This window comes from Acomys russatus, chromosome 25 (genome assembly GCF_903995435.1).
Source record: "Acomys russatus chromosome 25, mAcoRus1.1, whole genome shotgun sequence".
Lineage (NCBI taxonomy): Eukaryota > Metazoa > Chordata > Mammalia > Rodentia > Muridae > Acomys > Acomys russatus.
In genome coordinates, this window is record NC_067161.1 from 50642149 (window position 1) to 50659648 (window position 17500).

The following is a 17500-nucleotide window of genomic DNA, read 5'->3' on the forward strand; positions in this document are numbered from 1 at the left end:
GACCCTGGAGGCGGGACCCTGGAGGAGGGGACCCTGGAGGCGGGAACCCTGGAGGAGGGACCCTGGAGGAGGGACCCTGGAGGCGGGACCCTGGAGGAGGGACCCTGGAGGAGGGAACCTGGAGGTGGGGACCCTGGAGGAGGGACCCTGGAGGAGGGGACCCTGGAGGAGGGACCCTGGAGGAGGGGACCCTGGAGGCGGGAACCCTGGAGGAGGGACCCTGGAGGAGGGACCCTGGAGGAGGGGACCCTGGAGGCGGGAACCCTGGAGGAGGGACCCTGGAGGAGGGACCCTGGAGGAGGGGACCCTGGAGGCGGGAACCCTGGAGGAGGGACCCTGGAGGCGGGGACCCTGGAGGAGGGACCCTGGAGGAGGGAACCTGGAGGTGGGGACCCTGGAGGCGGGGACCCTGGAGGCGGGGACCCTGGAGGAGGGACCCTGGAGGTGGGGACCCTGGAGGCGGGACCCTGGAGGAGGGACCCTGGAGGTGGGACCCTGAAGGCGAGGACCCTCGAGGCGGGACCCTGGAGGGGGGAACCTGGAGGTGGGGACCCTGGAGGCGGGACCCTGGAGGAGGGACCCTGGAAGTGGGACCCTGAAGGCGAAGACCCTCGAGGCGGGACCCTGGAGGCGGGACCCTGGAGGAGGGACCCTGGAGGTGGGGACCCTGGAGGAGGGATCCTGGAGGAGGGACCCTGGAGGCGGGGACCCTGGAGGAAGGGACCCTGGAGGTGGGACCCTGAAGGCGAGGACTCTCGAGGCGGGACCCTGAAGGCGGGACCCTGGAGGAGGGAACCTGGAGGTGGGGACCCTGGAGGCGGGACCCTGGAGGAGGAACCCTGGAGGTGGGGACCCTGGAGGCGGGGACCCTGGAGGCGGGACCCTGGAGGCGGGACCCTGGAGGTGGGGACCCTGGAGGAGGGACCCTGGAGGCGGGGACCCTGGAGGCGGGACCCTGGAGGAGGGACCCTGGAGGCGGGACCCTGGAGGAGGGACCCTGGAGGAGGGACCCTGGAGGGGGGGGACCCTGGAGGGGAGGACCTTGGAGGAGGGGTCCTGGAGGCGGGACCCTGGAGGCGGGACCCTGGAGGCGGGGACCCTGGAGGAGGGACCCTGGAGGGGGGGGACCCTGGAGGGGAGGACCTTGGAGGAGGGGTCCTGGAGGCGGGACCCTGGAGGCGGGACCCTGGAGGCGGGGACCCTGGAGGAGGGACCCTGGAGGTGGGGACCCTGGAGGTGGGACCCTGAAGGCGAGGACCCTCGAGGCGGGACCCTGGAGGTGGGAACCTGGAGGTGGGGACCCTGGAGGCGGGACCCTGGAGGAGGGACCCTGGAGGAGGGACCCTGGAGGTGGGACCCTGAAGGCGAGGACCCTCGAGGCGGGACCCTGGAGGTGGGAACCTGGAGGTGGGGACCCTGGAGGCGGGACCCTGGAGGAGGGACCCTGGAAGTGGGACCCTGAAGGCGAAGACCCTCGAGGCGGGACCCTGGAGGCGGGACCCTGGAAGCCGGATGCTGTGGAGGAGTGCTGCTTACTGCCTCACTCCTCATGGCTTGTTCAGCTTGCTGTTTTACATAACTCAGACTACCTGCCCAGGGTTGTCACTGTCCACAGTGAGCTGGGCCCTCCCACGTCAATCAAGAAAATGCCTGAAAGACCTGACAGACTCGCCCAAAGGAAAATATTATTACAGAGGCATTTGCTTTTTTCAATTTAGGTTCTGCTTCCCAAGTAACTAGCTTGTGTTGAGATGAAAAAACAAAACAAAGCAAAACAAAACAGTCCAACCTGGACTGAAGAGGTTCTATTTCCTTGCATCTTCATTTGCTGTTGTCTTCTCTCTCTCCTCTCTCTCTCTCTCTCTTTCTCTCTCTCTCCCTCCCTCCCTCCCTCCCTCCCCCCTTTCCCCCCACCCTTTGCCTCTGTTTTTGAAACACAGTCTCACTATGTAGCCCTTGCTGGCCTAGAACTTACTATGTAGACCAGGTTGTCCTGGAACCCACTATATAGACCAGGTTGGCTTTGAATTCCGAGCTCTGTCTACTCCTGCTCCTTAAGTGCTGAGATTAAAGGTGTGTGTCACCATGCCCAGCCACTTCTTTTCTTCATAATAGCCATTCTGATGGAACCTCAAAGTAGTTTTAATTTGCATTTTCCTGATGACTCAGGACACCAAACACTCAGAAATATCTGTTTGCCATTTATTTTTCTTCTTTTGTTCATTTCATTAGCTCTTTTGTTGATTGACAATTTTATTTTGGCTTAGCATTCAATTTTTGTGGTTAAGCAGATAAATATATTAACCCTTTATTTGAAGTCTGGCTGGAAAAGACTTCCTCTGTGGGCTGTGTGCTTTACTGCCGCCCTGGCTGCCTTTGGCGTGCAGGAACTCTGTGATTTTATGCAGCCACACGCATCCATGCTCCTGCTGTTGGAATCTTCTTTGGAAACTGTCTCCCTGCGCTCCTGCCCTAACGTGCTCTGTGTGTCCCTGTAGCGACTTCACTGTTCCTGGTTTTCATTTAAGCTTGGTCCACTTGGAGTTGACTTTTGTGCATCATGAGAGGTCCAGACATAACTTTATTCTTCTAAAAGTGGATATCCAATTTTGCCAGCACCGTTTATTCGGTAGGCTGTCCTTTTCCTAGTGTATAATTTTGACAGCTGTGTCACAAATTAGGGGACCATAGCTGTGTGGGTTTATTTCACTGGTCTATAGGTCTGGTTTTGAGCAAGCACGGTGCTGTTTTCATCATTGTAGCTCTTAGAGCAACTTGAGGCTGGGTATGGTGACACCTCCAGCTGTGCTCTTCCGTTAAGGGTGAGAATTGCTAATATGAATAGAGCCAACACCCGCGGATGGGACTGAAGGCGAACCAGCCAGGCCTACAGACGCTCACACGGTTATCAATGAAGCAGGGGAAGTATTTGCCCGTAAGAAAGACTTCAGCCGGTAAGGAAAAGGAAAGACAACCACACTGTGATAAAAGCAGAAGTGAACAAAAAAGTGCATGCTTTAAAGCCTGCATAAGTTATCTTACCATCTCTCTAATTAAGTTTGGGCTTAAGAGAAAATAAAAAAAGGCATAGAGCAGTTCTCAGGAGGAGTTGTCTGTAGTAGTAAAACAAATTGAAATACCTGTTTTTTAAACTCACAGCCTCCTCCTCCTCCTCCTCCTCCTCTTCCTCCTCCTCTTTTTCTTCCTTGAGAAACTCCTCCCATGCCAGCTCCCCAAAGCTCCTCTTGGACCTGCCCTGCACCACCTTCGTGGCCACCTGGGTCACTTCTGCAGCCTCTCCATTCCTGACGCGACCTGGGACGTGGCACAGAGGCCTCTTACTGTGGCCATGCTGGCCTCTGGCCCTCTTCCACGGCCATTTCCACATCTGCTTCTTAGCTCTCCTTTCTCAAAGATCCCCTCCAAGGCTATATTCCCCCTGCACCTCCAAGTGTCCATCCATCGTGTCCTGTGTCCTGGAATTGTGTACCCAACCTTGGTGTCTCCACTCAGGCCAGCCCCACTTGGGCTGTTCTCACCAGCTCCCTTGTGGAAACAGGGGTGTTAAGTGTCCCCTCTCCAACTTAACTCAGTGGCCCAAGGCAGATGATGTGACCGCAGCCACCATGGAGGAGTAAGGTCCAACCCATAGCACCAATTCTGGGACTGAGATGGCTCCATCTGTGCCCACGGTGTGGAGGGTGTGTCAAGAGGCGAAAGGGGTTACTACTGCTCTCCAAAGGAAGTTGAGGGACAATTCTACTGTGCCTCTCACCAAGGCATCCCCCAGATCTGGCCCTTCTGACCCTGTGTCAGTGCAAGCTGAGAAAGCTGTTTATGAGCGGCTTGGAAGGTTTGCTGCCACAACTTCTGGTGGCAGAACAAAGCTGGCTCCTGGATACGACGCTGGGATTGAGCCACCACAGTCTGGATCGTTCCTTTCGGTATGAGGGATATTCTAGAGTTTAGATTTGCTTAGACTTTACTTCACGGGGTAGGTATTTTGCTCAGAACAGATTAGGTGTCAGAGCAGCGCTGTTAACCCCCGTTCTTGCCGGCACCATTTTTACCCCCACCACATCCCCTTCTCCTCTTCTTGGGAGTTACTTCTCAGAGAGTCTTTGTTTCCTGTTTGTTTTGACTTTCTTCTTCTGTGCTATGGGCACCCGAGCAGAGACTTCTGAGAACAGAAAACATTCCACTCCACCCCAGTTTATATAATCTCGACCTTAGTGTTTGAGTTACTTTGTTTTTTTTCTGTAACTATTTCATAATATTTGACTTGTACTGAAAGGATCACAATGTCTTTTCTAATACAAAGCAGGATGTATGGGGAAAAAATGTAATACTTTTTGATTAAAATTATTTCCCACTGACTAATACATTGAGTTTTTCATGGGGAAAAATGTTCTATTTCAACATAGTCTTTATGTTAATAATAATGTGTTAGTAATACCTGCTTTGTGAGAAGATGAAAGGCACACATTTTAAAACCTGGGACTTGAGGAACTGTCAGTTCTGATACAGAATGAGAACCAATCTTACAGAAAATGTGGCTAAAATCTAAGTTTAAAAATTGTAAGAGATAAAGAGAAAAAGGAATTCTCTTTCTTTAAGAAGTTCAAAGGTGACCAATAGTGTGACTCAACTTTCACTGCATCAGGGACAGTCACAGGGCTGGAGAGATGGTTCAGAGCTAAGAGCTCTGGCTGCTGTTCCAGCTCCAGCTCCAGCTCCAGCTCCATCTACAGCTCCAGCTCCATCTACAGCTCCAACTCCAGCTCCAGCTCCAGCTCCAGCTCCAGCTCCATCTACAGCTCCAGCTACAGCTCCATCTACAGCTCCAGCTACAGCTCCATCTACAGCTCCAGCTCCAGCTACAGCTACAGCTCCATCTACAGCTCCATCTACAGCTCCAGCTACAGCTCCATCTACAGCTCCAGCTCCATCTACAGCTCCATCTACAGCTCCAGCTCCAGCTCCATCTACAGCTCCAGCTCCATCTACAGCTCCAGCTCCATCTACAGCGCCATCTACAGCTCCAGCTCCAGCTCCATCTACAGCTCCATCTACAGCTCCAGCTCCAGCTCCATCTACAGCTCCAGCTCCAGCTCCCATATGGCCCACAGCTCTGAATATGGATTCTTTGGAAAACTCTGGAGACTGGAGACAGGTACCAATTATGATGAGATTTTTCACAGAAATTTCCTTCAGCTTATACGTGAGAGTGTTGAACTTTAAAGAGTGCTCATATGACTTATCCAGTGCCCTTGTTTTATATTTTATACACAGAAACAACACACACACACACACACACACACACACCACACATACATACCATTCCCACACTATACACAAACATACACACTGCACACACATGCCACACATACACACATTACACACGCCATACACACATACCCCCCCCACACACACTATTTTTACCCCCACTATGTCCCCTTCTCCTCTTCCTATCAGAGAGTCTTTGTTTCCTGTTTGTTTTGACTTTCTTCTTCTGTGCTATGGGCACCCAAGTGGAGACTTCTGAGAACAGAAAACATTCCACTCCGCCCCAGTTTATATAATCTCGACCTTAGTGTCTGAGTTATTTGATGGTTTTACTTCTGTAACTATTTCATAATATTTGACTTGTAGTGAAATGGATCACAATGTCTTTTTCTGATAAAAAGTGGGATGTGTGGGAAGAAGTGTGTGTGCGTGTGTGTGTGTGTGTGCATGTGTGTGTGCGTGCGTGTATGTGTGTGTGCGTGTGTGCGTGCGTGTGCGTGTGTGTGCGCGTGTGCGTGTGTACGTGTGTGCGTGCGTGTGTGTGTGTGTGTGTGTGTGCGTGTGTGTGTATAAGGCACATCTCAGTACCTGCTGTATCTCAAATGCCTTTCCCGTGTGAGCCCCCAGCAGTAAAGACTGATGATATCCTAAGAGACACAATGAGACTTAATTTTCTAGAGTTCCCTAATGGGTTTCACATCTTTATTCTGGTGGCTTGAAACAAATTCTGCTGCTGGGCAGTGGTGGCACACGCCTGTAATCCCAGGACTCAGAAGGCAGAGACAGGAGGATCTCTGTGAGTTTGAGGCCAGCCTGGTTTACAGGGTGAGTTCCAGGACAGCCAGGGCTACACAGAGAAACCCTGTCTTGAAAAACAAAAAACAAAACAGAACAAATCCTGCTAAAGCATTAACTAGGCCACATGGGTGGAGACATGAGGTCAACCGAATCAGCGTTTAGATGGAAAGATTAAAACTGTTACAGTATTGAATCAATGTTGTAGTTATAACTCTATATAAGGAGATTTACTCTTCAGAAGACACCAGACTGTTTCTTTTTTTAAAGTTATTTATTTTATTTATTGTATATGAGTGCTTTATCTGTAGAAGAGGGCATCAGATCACATTATAGATGGTTGTGAGCCACCATGTGGTTGCTGGGAATTGAACTCAGGACCTCTGGAAGAGCAGGCAGCGCTCTTAACCACTGAACTATCTCTCCATCTCTCCAGCCCATCCAGACTGTTTCTTGAAGTTGAGAAGTTCTGTGTGACACCTGGGGTGGGATGGTGGCAGGAGCTGAGGTGAGCAGAGCTAGGGACTCTCCTCCTCATGCCTGTCCACGGAGATGGAGAATCTCACAGTTGAGCCATGTTTGGAGAAAGCAGGCCTGTTCTTTTCACAGCAAAGGCGGGAGCTTTGGTTCTGTGATGCCAGATGCCAAGTGTGCCAATAGTCAGCCCAGGAATATCTTCCCATTCGCTGACAAGCCTAAGTAAGTTATTAGAAACCTGGCAAGACTCGCCGAAGGAAAAGAACTATGGGGAAAGGCGGGAGATGTCACAGACGGAGGAAGCGTGGTCACCAGGACATTCATTCCTCATAGAGCAGCTTAACATTGTGATCAAAAGCCGGGCGTGGTGGCGCACGCCTTTAATCCCAGCACTCGGGAGGCGGAGGCAGGTGGATCACTGTGAGTTCGAGGCCAGCCTGGTCTACAAAGTGAGTGTAGGACAGCCAAGGCTACACAGAGAAACCCTGTCTCAAAAAACCAAACCAAACCAAACAAACAAACATTGTGATCAAACATTGGGTGTAAATTTTGGAAATTAATTAGAAACTTGTCTGATGAAGGAAAAAATGATAGAGCGGAAAGTTAAGAGTTCATGCGGGAGATTATGGGACAGGAGACAATGAGGCGTGAACTAAGTTTCAGAAAGAAATAGGGGGGGAAAAGCCATAGGCATTGGGCAAGCTGAAATGAAAAGGAAGCTGTGTGAAGATTGCTCTCATCTTTTCACCCTGTGAGGCAAGGAAAGGTGAGGGGAGGGGCTCCGTGGGTGAACTACCTGCCACGCGAGGGTCAGCACTGGAGCTGGGATCCCCAGTGCTCACACAAAAGCTGTTGGGCACAGAGGCCCACCTATAATCCCAGCACTCAGGAAGCAAAGGTGAGCCCCAAGGCAAGCTGGATTAGCTGAAGAAGTGAGCCAGTCAACAAGAGACCCGGCCTCAGTAGACGACACGGACGGCGATCCAAGAAGACACCGACACCCGCTTTTGACCCCCACATGCATGTACACATGCATGCATGCCCACAAACACCTGGACACGCATTTAATCATGCATACACAGCATATACACATACATGCTGAAAGGCAAAATAAAAAGTCCGAAGGCTAGTAAGAAAAAGCAAACTCAATATATACGAGACTTTAGCCCTGCAGTATTGCACATGTGATTTGTGCAGGGAAAAAACAGTCAAAACACCAAGGCTGCACAGAGAAACTCTGTCTTGAAAAACCAAACCAAACCAAGAACAAAACAAACAAACAAACAAACAAAACAAAACAGAAAACAAACAAACAAAAAACCCAAAACAAAACAAAACAAAAACCAGTTAAAATAATAGACAGTTGGGCTGGAGAGGTGGTTCAGTGGTTAAAGAGCACTGCCTGCTCTTCGGAAGGACCCGAGTTCAATTCCCAGCACCCACATGGCAGCTCACAACTGTCTGTAACTCCAAGACCTGATACCCTCACACCAATGTACAGAGATTAAAGTTAAATAAAATATTAAAAAAAAATAGACAGTGAAGCAAAATCCAAACATTTCAAGGCACAATTCAAATGCTTTCCCTTGCAGTAACGCAGGAGAGTTGAATCTGCATGTTGCATGAGAAAGCTACGTGCCAGGACCACCAATGAACACGTTAGTCACAGAGGCATACCCTGACAAACCCTCAACGTGCCTCCTTCATTCTCCGCCTCAGCTGTGTGCCACCGAGCGGTGGGCTGAGACACCAGCACAGATTTTTCCGTTAGTTCAGTGCTCAGTCTGCGGGGGGTCAGATGACGCATGCCGGGCTCCAGTGGTTGTCCCGGAGTCTATAAACAAGATTAACGTTCAGATTCCAAAGCACGCGTTCCCACGGTCCCCTGTGGTTTCTCCTTTCCCTTTTCTGCTCTGAAACTTGAGCCTAAGCGGAGAGTGATTAACGGTTACCCTGTTCTATTGGAACCTGAAGGCCAGTCTCCCCGGGGTTTGACCTGTGCTGGCCTCGGTGGGGCCAGGCTGCCATTCTGCTTGAGATGTACATAGGCTTGAGTGCAGAAGAAAACACAAGAGGAAGCCATAATTATCTCCATATTTCTTTGGAGGGTTAGAAGTTCCTACTTTGAGTCCTGACGTCAGAGCTAGCAGGCACCCCACCCCACCCCCCAGAACCTCCTCTGAGCACACCCTTTGCTGATTTCTGGGTTTAGGATCGTGTGACACTGGGGCTGGGGGATGCCATTCTGCTTACTGGAGAATCAATGGATTGGAGCCTCACATATGGACTCACTGACAGATTCTGGTGGGGTTTGTTTTTTGTTTGCTTGTTTGTTTCTTTGTTTGTTTGCTTGTTTTTAACAAGCTTTTACTATGTAGCCCTGGCTGACCTGGAGCTCACCAGGCTAGTCTTGAACTCACAAAGATCCGCCTGCCTCTGCTTTCCCAGTGCTGAGATTAAAGGTGTGTGCCACCACATACAGTGTTCTGATTTTTTTTCTCCTCGATGATTTTATTGCAGTTTATTTCTCAAAGTCTTCAAAGACCTGATACATATGTTCCAACCACATTTTATTATTGTTGTCAGGTGAAGATAAGGGTGGAATGCTCCAGTGAGTATATGGACAACACAAAAAGGATCTGGTTTTTTTTCTTTCTTTCTTTCTTTTTGTGTATGAGTGGGGGTTGGGGGAAAGGCAGGAGGAAGACGGGGGAGGGTGCTGGAGACTGGGAGGTGAGTGAAACTGGGCTCCATATATGAGATTTCCCAAATAATCAAAACTAAAAGAGACGTGGAAAGCAAATCTACATATGTTGGAATTACTCAGCACACCATTAAATCACCCCTGGACCAAGAAAGACAGCGCAAGAGAAATAGTTTTGAACTGGATGGGAAATGAGAAAATGGTATTATCAAAACAGTGACCACAGAGCTTTACAACCTCAAATGCAGGGACAGTCATCACCTGGTGATGCGGGAAGTCGGCTTCGGGTCCTTTACGGTCAAAGTCCTTAGACGGGCAAGTCCCATATACAAAATGTGTCTCGTTTGTGTATGACCTCCACGTTACTCTCCTTTGCATTTTAAGTCATTTTAGATTATTATAATGCTTAGTACACAGTATAACGCCGCCGTAACTGCTTTTCATATCACACCATTGAAGGTGTGGAAAGGTAAGGAAAGAACCCGCGCACGCTTAGTACAGGGCTCATTTTTTAAAACATTTTTGGTCAACATTCCAAGTACGTAAAGCTCCTGAGAACACACAGCTAACTAGGTGAGAAGAAGGATCCAGTTAAAAACAAAACAAAACTAAGATTCTGCCTTAATAGAACCAGAGGCGGGGAAAGCAATGTATGTGTAAAGTAAGAAAATAAAGAACACACCGAAGGACAGACAGCAATGGGATCAAAGGAAAGAAGGACGGGCTGGGAGACCGTACTGAGCGCTGGGTGCCTGGTTTGGTTCCCAGCACCTACATGGAAGCTCACAACCGTGTGTAACTCCAGTTCCAAGGGATCCGATGCCCTCTTCTGTCTCCACGGGCACCAGGCACACATGTGGTACACGTACCCTGATCACAGGGACAGAGAATGGTGCAGTTTAAATTCTATGGCTTTTCCCTTCCCTCAGGGCGGCTCACAGAGCGGAAGTGCTGAGCAGGCAGACGCATCTCGGCACCTTCACTCCGAGACACTTAGTCCGTTGATTTCCCCTGGACTCCGAGGCACTCGGGACATTCCTAGGCGTGGACCTTTGCTCCCCTTGGGTGTATATATGGCGAGCCCGTGAAGTGAGTGGGAAACTGCTGCCCCGAGAGCCTCAGAGATGCTTGTGGCCGGTAGCAGCTTCCAGGAAGAGAGTCATACCAGCTCATACCAGCTGTGTACAGCACCGCACCGACCTGGGGGCGGGAATGGGGGAAAGCTGTAACAGACTCCAGTCCTCACTCCCCACAGCTCCTCCAGGCAGACTCAAATGTTAGAGAAGCAGAAGCAATTCAACTATTCATTTAATTTTTTTTTTCATTCCTTTTGATTGTAGTTTAAGCATTGCCTTTGATTTGTGCTTTTATTTTTAAATATTTTTTGATTTAATCTTGATTCCTCTTCTCACCTGTAGCACTAGCTGGACAGTCACGAAACACAGAAGTCAGATGCTCACATGAAGGTGATGTTTTGCACACACTTGTAAGCCCAGATCTGATGGAGGTAGAGACAGCAGGGTCGCTGGGGCTTCCAGCCTAGCTGAGAAAGCTTGGGCCCTGGGCTCAGGCAGAAGCCCCCACCTCAAAGGCAGAGAGGGACAGAGGAGCCCACTCAAGAGCCTCCTTTGGGCTTATGTGTGTACACAGCATGCATTCTCACACACGTGTGTGCATGTACTCCCTAACACAGACAAACATAAATAAATAAATAAATAAGACCGTCTCTGCTCAGGGAAGAAGAATGAGAAAGAACGATTCGGGGGTGAGTAAGATCGAAGTATGTTATGTGCATGCATGAAAATGTTGCCTGAGGAGCCTAATTTTTGTCAGTGTTACTACATTAATACATAATATATATATACATATATATATAGTCATTAGAGGTTATGAAGGCTTTTTAAAAATGGCTCACATACATTCAGACATTGGCACTTCTTGGAGAAGTTGTTGGTTAGGTTTGGTTTTGTTTTTTAAACCAACTTGACACAAACTAGAGTCATTTGGGAGGAGGGACTCTCAATTGAAAACATATTTTCGATGGGCAGTGGTAGTGCACACCTTTAATTCTGGCAGAGGCAGAGGCAGAGGCAGAGGCAGAGGCAGAGGCAGAGGCAGAGGCAGAGGCAGAGGCAGAGGCAGGTAGGTCTCTGAGTCTCAGGCCAGCCTGGTCTACAAAACAAATTCCAGGGCAGTCAGGATTACACAGAGAAACCCTGCCTCCAAAACCAACAACAACAACAACAACCAAAAAAGAAGAAGGAGGAGGAGGAGGAGGAGGAGGAGGAGGAGGGAGGAAAAAGAAAACATATCTCCATAGGATTGGCGATGGAGGCCACTCTGCCAGGCATTTTCAATGTTTGATGTGGGAGGTCCCAGACGGCTGTGGGCGGTGCCAGGCCTGGGCATGTGGTCCTGGGTTGTATAAGGAATCAGGCTGAGCAAACCGTGAGGAGCAAGCTGTCGCCTCCATGGCTTCTGCTTTAGTTCCTGCCTGGAGTTCCTCCCCTAGCTTCCCTCAGTGATGGAGTGTGACGTGACAGTTGTAAGGTGAAATAAACCCGTTCCTCCACGAGTTGTTTTTGGTCACCATGTTTTATCAGCAGCTCAGGAAGTGTGGCCTTGCTGGAGGCAGAGTATGTGGGGGGGGGGGATCTTTGAGAGTTCAGAGCCTCCTCGCCCCACCCACTCCCAGTGTTCTCTCTGCTCTGTGCTGTGGTTGAGGACACCAGCCCTCAGCTTCCTGTCCCCCCCCCCCCCCCCCGTAGCCATCCCTTCCTGCCATGGTGGACCCTGATCCCTCTGGAACCGTGAGCCCAGATAAACTCCCCCGTATGTTGTCTCGGCCATGGGGTTTTATCCAGGCGATGGAAAACTACTCCAGAGGTCCACAAAGCCGAGGGCACCAAGTCATCAGTGGCCACATGGGACAACAATTGCAGATCAGCAAACAGCAAAACAAACCAGGCACCCTGACGATGCCCAGGGTGTATTGTGTTGTGTTGCCATGGTCCCCCACAGAGTTGGGTGCGGTTGCGGGGGCACTAATCTTAAGGAATTCTATTAGATCACCATTTTAAAGCTAAAGGAGAAAAAAAGTTCAAAATAATGCCAGAGCCTCCACCCCTTCCAGGTACTCTTCTCCCACACAAGTTTTCTGAGGGCACACTTGTCCCCTGCCATCGCTGTGGTCAAGTAATCTCGTGAAAGCATCTCAGTGTCTCCTGGCTTGCTCAGACTGGGCCCACAGATGCCATGATCCTCCTTGCTATGGGGAGTGCAAGGGAGAACGGTCCTCACTGACACTCGGCTCACTTCCATGCCTGCTGTCTGGCCTTTTTGATGACGTCATCCCAGCCTTAGACAAGAGGAGTAAGGGTGAGTGAGGTCCCTGAGGGGCAGCCCTGACGAAGGCCACGGAGCGCGGGAGCCCTGTGTGTACTCAGAGTTCGTCCTATCCACCCGACTCTTTCAGGGCCATAGCAGCCTGCTAGGTACATGAGGAGCCTCCGAGTGTCTGGGCAGAAATCCTAGAATGACCGAAAGGCAGTTGTGGCTTCTCCCGTTCTACCAACTGCACAGACAAGCCGTTCCGAACACTGTTCGTTTTCCCGCTCGTCCCAGTGCCCGACCTCATTAAAATGTTTGAAGCCATAGTTTCTTTCTTTCTTTCTTTTCTTTTCTTTTTTTGTTTGTTGTTGTTTTTGTTTGTTTGTTTTAGAGACAGGGTCTCTCTGTGTAGCCTTAGCTGTCCTGGACTCACTTTGAAGACCAGGCTGGCCTCGAACTCACAGAGATCTGCCTGCCTCTGCCTCCCGAGTGCTGGGATTAAAGGCATGTGACACCACTGCCTGGCGAGGCCATAGTTTCTAAAGGCCCCAGGGTCAAGCTAATGGAAAGCAAGGCTGAGGACCATTCCGATAAATGCAACAAGTTTCGGAAACCAGTGGAGCCTCTACCTGCTCCTCCTTGGAGTGACAACAACCAGGTAAACGCTCTTTAGCTGCCAGTACTTGCTGGCTTCATGCCAGCACTTCTTTGAGAAAACCAGTTGCAGCTGCCTTTATAATCCACTTGATACATGGAACAGCAGGTTCTTTCTGAGCCTGCAGGGGCAGGAGAAGATAGATGAAAAAAGTGGAAGCTCTTTCTGTTGGGCCATGGACAGGAAGTGGTGGCCAACTAGTACCCAGAACCCTCCTTTTCACGGCTCTCAAGATCAGCCAAGAGATAAGTCAGGGGTTGCAGGTCACCGCAGCTGGATTTGCAATACCTCGAAGGTTGATCTGAGACACGCAGAGGAGGGCGAAGGCGAGGAACAGGGTGTACTCTCTGCTCCTTGAGTTCCTGGGGCTAGACGCCCTGTGGAGCCCAGCCATGCCCTGGTGTAGGAGCACAGGCGTTTGACCTACTTTGGGTCCTTGCCTCTTTTCCTCCAGCCAACTCTGCGTAGAAACTAGCTTTGGGCTTGAGGTGCAGGGCAGCTCAGCACAGCAAGTTGTTCCTGCTCACAGTCTTGGAGACCTGGGTCTCTCACCGGCCTCCAATTCCTGCCTCCAGTCCCCCACCTCAGCCACATAAATGCTGTTGTTTCTTGCAAAATCTGGCCCAAAAGGCAAAGGACAGGAACTCAGGAGTCACCCTACATATATGGAACCATCACAGCTCAGAGACTCACCCAAGGCTTTCTCCCTCTTGGAAGTCGGTGCCTGGATTTCAGCTCCTGTGTTTGAGATGTGATTGTGGAAAGTGGTTCTCAGGGCAACCAGTTCCCTTAGTAACTGGGAATCTGTTGAGGTGGCTGGGACTGATCAGTCATCTCTGGGACTCAGAGGGTACAGCAGGTGCTGTTAAACCCCAGTGTTGCACTGAAAAGGCTCTGTGGCTTCGGAGGTGACGTACTGAGACTATGTAACCCAACTGAACAACATAGCCAACAGCCACCGTCCTCATCCATCACTCCCTCTGGCTGTTGATGACAGTGGCAGGTGATGATAAGTCATTCCTCCATGGTTGCACAGGCTACCACAGAGGACACACCCCAGGGCAGCCTGGGTGAGGGACACAATAGGTAAAGCCAAGGAAGATGCCTCACATGGATGAGAGAGACTCCCAGGAAAAATACTGTGGAAGATATTTTCACAGAGTGGAAAATCTAAAGGGGGAAAAAAAAATAAAGGAAGAAAAACATCTCACCCGGACTTGGTAACGCCTTGTCTTTCCTGGTACAGTGCATGGTGTGAAAAACAGAACAAAACATATTAAATTCAGTTAATCCAAACTTTACAAATCAGGGCCTTAACAGATTAGGGCTTAACTAAATTTTAATACTTTTTTAGTACTTTTCTTTTCTTTCTTTCTTTCTTTCTTTCTTTCTTTCTTTCTTTTCTTCCTTCCTTCCTTTTTTCTTTCTCTTCTTCCTCCTCCTTCTTAGAGAGAGAGAGAGGAGAGTAGCTGATGAGAGAGAGAGAGAGAGAGAGCGCTCACCCACTTTTGTGTTTGCTTGTGCTCAGCTTGATGTCTCTACCCTCACACAGTTCAAGGCATCCTGCCCAGGGGATGGCGCTGCCCACAGCAGGTTAACTCTTCCTACCCCCTACACACAGGCCCGCAAGCCCATCCAATGTGGGCAGTCCCTCACCAGGACCTTTTCCAGGTGATTCTAAGTTGCATTAAATTGACAATTAACCCAACCATTACACTAGGATAGCCATATTGGTGATTTCTGGGTTCAGCTGCGAGACCCTGCCTCAGTAAATGAGGTGAAGAGCCATGGAGGAAGACTCCCGAACATCAGACTCCAGCCCTTCCAAACACCTTCACACACACATGTGTCTGAACAGTGTAAACACGCTTGCACACACCCACACATACATACCCACACATCCACACACACACGTCATGGAACAAAACAATAAAATGATGCTGGAAATCATTGAGAACTTTTTACCAAATCGTACAAACTCTCCACGATCAGGTGACAGTCACTACACCCACCGCAAAGGCAAAGTCTCAAACCTATAGCTTGGTTAGGGCCAGGACTGGAGCAGGAAGTAGGAGAAAGCTCAAAGAGCTCTGCGTAGCTGACACAACAGGTGTGCACAGGCCAAAGGAAAGGGAGTAGCTTTCAAAAGGCTGAGTTTTTTACAAAACAAAACAAAAAAAGCTACTTTTTTTTTTTTTTTTTTTTAAATTTTAGGAAACATTTCAGGCCGGTTCTCTAATTATACAAAGAAGCCCTCAGAGTTATGTAAGATCCTTGTGTCTTCTGAAAAAGCCCTCACCCGCCGGGCTTCCAGAAGGCGACAGTCCACTTTCTGTTTCTAAATTGCTTCTGGAGGCAAGATTTAGGAAGTGGCGTTACCGGGTCAGAGGGGTGGTGTGCTGGCTACTGTGTATCCTTATCAGAGTCCTGGGCAGGCCCAGCGCTGTGGGATGTGCCTGTCGGACAGCACTTGGGAGGATAAAGCAAGCAGACTGAATTTAGGTCCAGCCTGCCAAATAAAATAAAATAACAAAGTAAAATAAAATAAAAAGCCTCACAATAGGACTGATATTACACACCACGGGAAGCCTCTGGTCTTACCTAATGAGAGAGGCTACCCATCACACAACAGTGTCTCACAGTCTGCTATGCATTGAATTGTAATTTCCAAGACACTTGTTAAACTTTTTTTTTTTTTTTTTAGACAGGGTTTCTCCGGGGAGCTTTGGCTTTGTAGACCAGGCTGGCCTCAAACCCACAAAGATCTGCCTGCCTCTGCTTCCCTGAGTGCTAGTCCGACAGGTGTGCACCACCCCAACTACCTGCTCTAACACTCTCTCCCCCTGTCCTCACGCTCCCTAATCTCAGAACGTGACATTACTTAGAATGGTCACTGCTGATATAATAAATTAGGTCACGTTGGAGTAGCTGGGCCCTCGATCCAATACGACTGACGTCCTTCTAAGAAGCTAAGAGACATAGCCGCACATGGGGCGGGGCAGAAAGAAGGATAGGCAAAGTCAGAGGAAGATCGTGAAGTGCTGCACTTGGCCCCAAGCCTCCTCGAGAGCTAGAAAGTTCTCTGCCGCTGAGCTCCAGTCTCAGCCTCAAGTGCTGTTAACTGGAAACCAAGCAGAAAGCTGGGGAGCCCACGTCTCCGGTGTTTTAGGCCACCTAGTGGTGGTGCGTGGTTAAAGCAGCCTTAGCTAACCTCGCGGGACGGGGACAGGAAGCAGGACAGTCTGGAAAAGAGAGGGGGGTACTCCAGGACAGACCCGCGCTGGGTTCTCCTCCCCACTGCAGACCTCCCTTCTCTGTCTCTGTGACAAACGCTCTTGGTGGCCGTTACCTGTTCCTTGTTTGAGTAATCAGGTCTGGGGCTGCAGCTAGTCCAGGGTGGCCCCTCTCTTTGGATTGGTTATAAAGTCCACTAGGCCGCGCCTGCTTTTACCCATACTGTTTAGGAGTGTCCATGTGCCAGCCAGTGGCCCTTGAAAATGCGTCTCCTGAAGCTCTGTGAAAAAGAAGCACAGAGAGAGAGAGAGAGAGAGAGAGAGAGAGAGAGAGAGAGAGAGAGAGAGAGTAAGTAGGTGCCCCCAGGGATCCCAGGAGAGGGTGCTGGATCCCCAGGAATTGGAGTTGTGAAATGCCAGGCAGGTGTGCCGCGAACCAAACATGGGTCCTCTGGAAGAGCATTAACTGCTGAGCCATCTCTCCAGGCCAAGATTTTCTTTTGTGATGAAAAGAGAAAGGCCAAGGAGCAGGCTGTGTCTCCGCGGCGGACACTCCCTAGCAAGCGGGAAGCCCCGAGTTTGATCCCCACGGCCGGTGTCCTGGCGGGTACCGAGCTCGGCGCCTCGGGCGGCCTGCATCTCATCTGTAACGAGGAACACGTGCGTGCGTATCTCGCAGTCAATGCTTTTATATAGACTCTCGGGATAGGAATGTCGCGGGTTAACAGAGTCTGAAGAAAGCGAATGAATCATTTGGGTAGAAAGGAAGAGAAGCCGGTCTGGTGCCACCGGAGTTCTTAGGCTCTGAAATGTCAGAATGAGTCATAACTGGTCGTGTTTCATAAGTTAAAAAGCAATTCTATTGTGTATCATTGGCGGGGAGCACGGTTACTTCACGGGGGTGGACGGGACGGGGAACAATCCGTCGCCATTTGACAGGCTGGTTGCTGAGTGAGAGAAGAAAGCCATTAAACAAAACACCCCGAGCAGTGGCACCTCTCCCTCCCATCATCCTGTCCG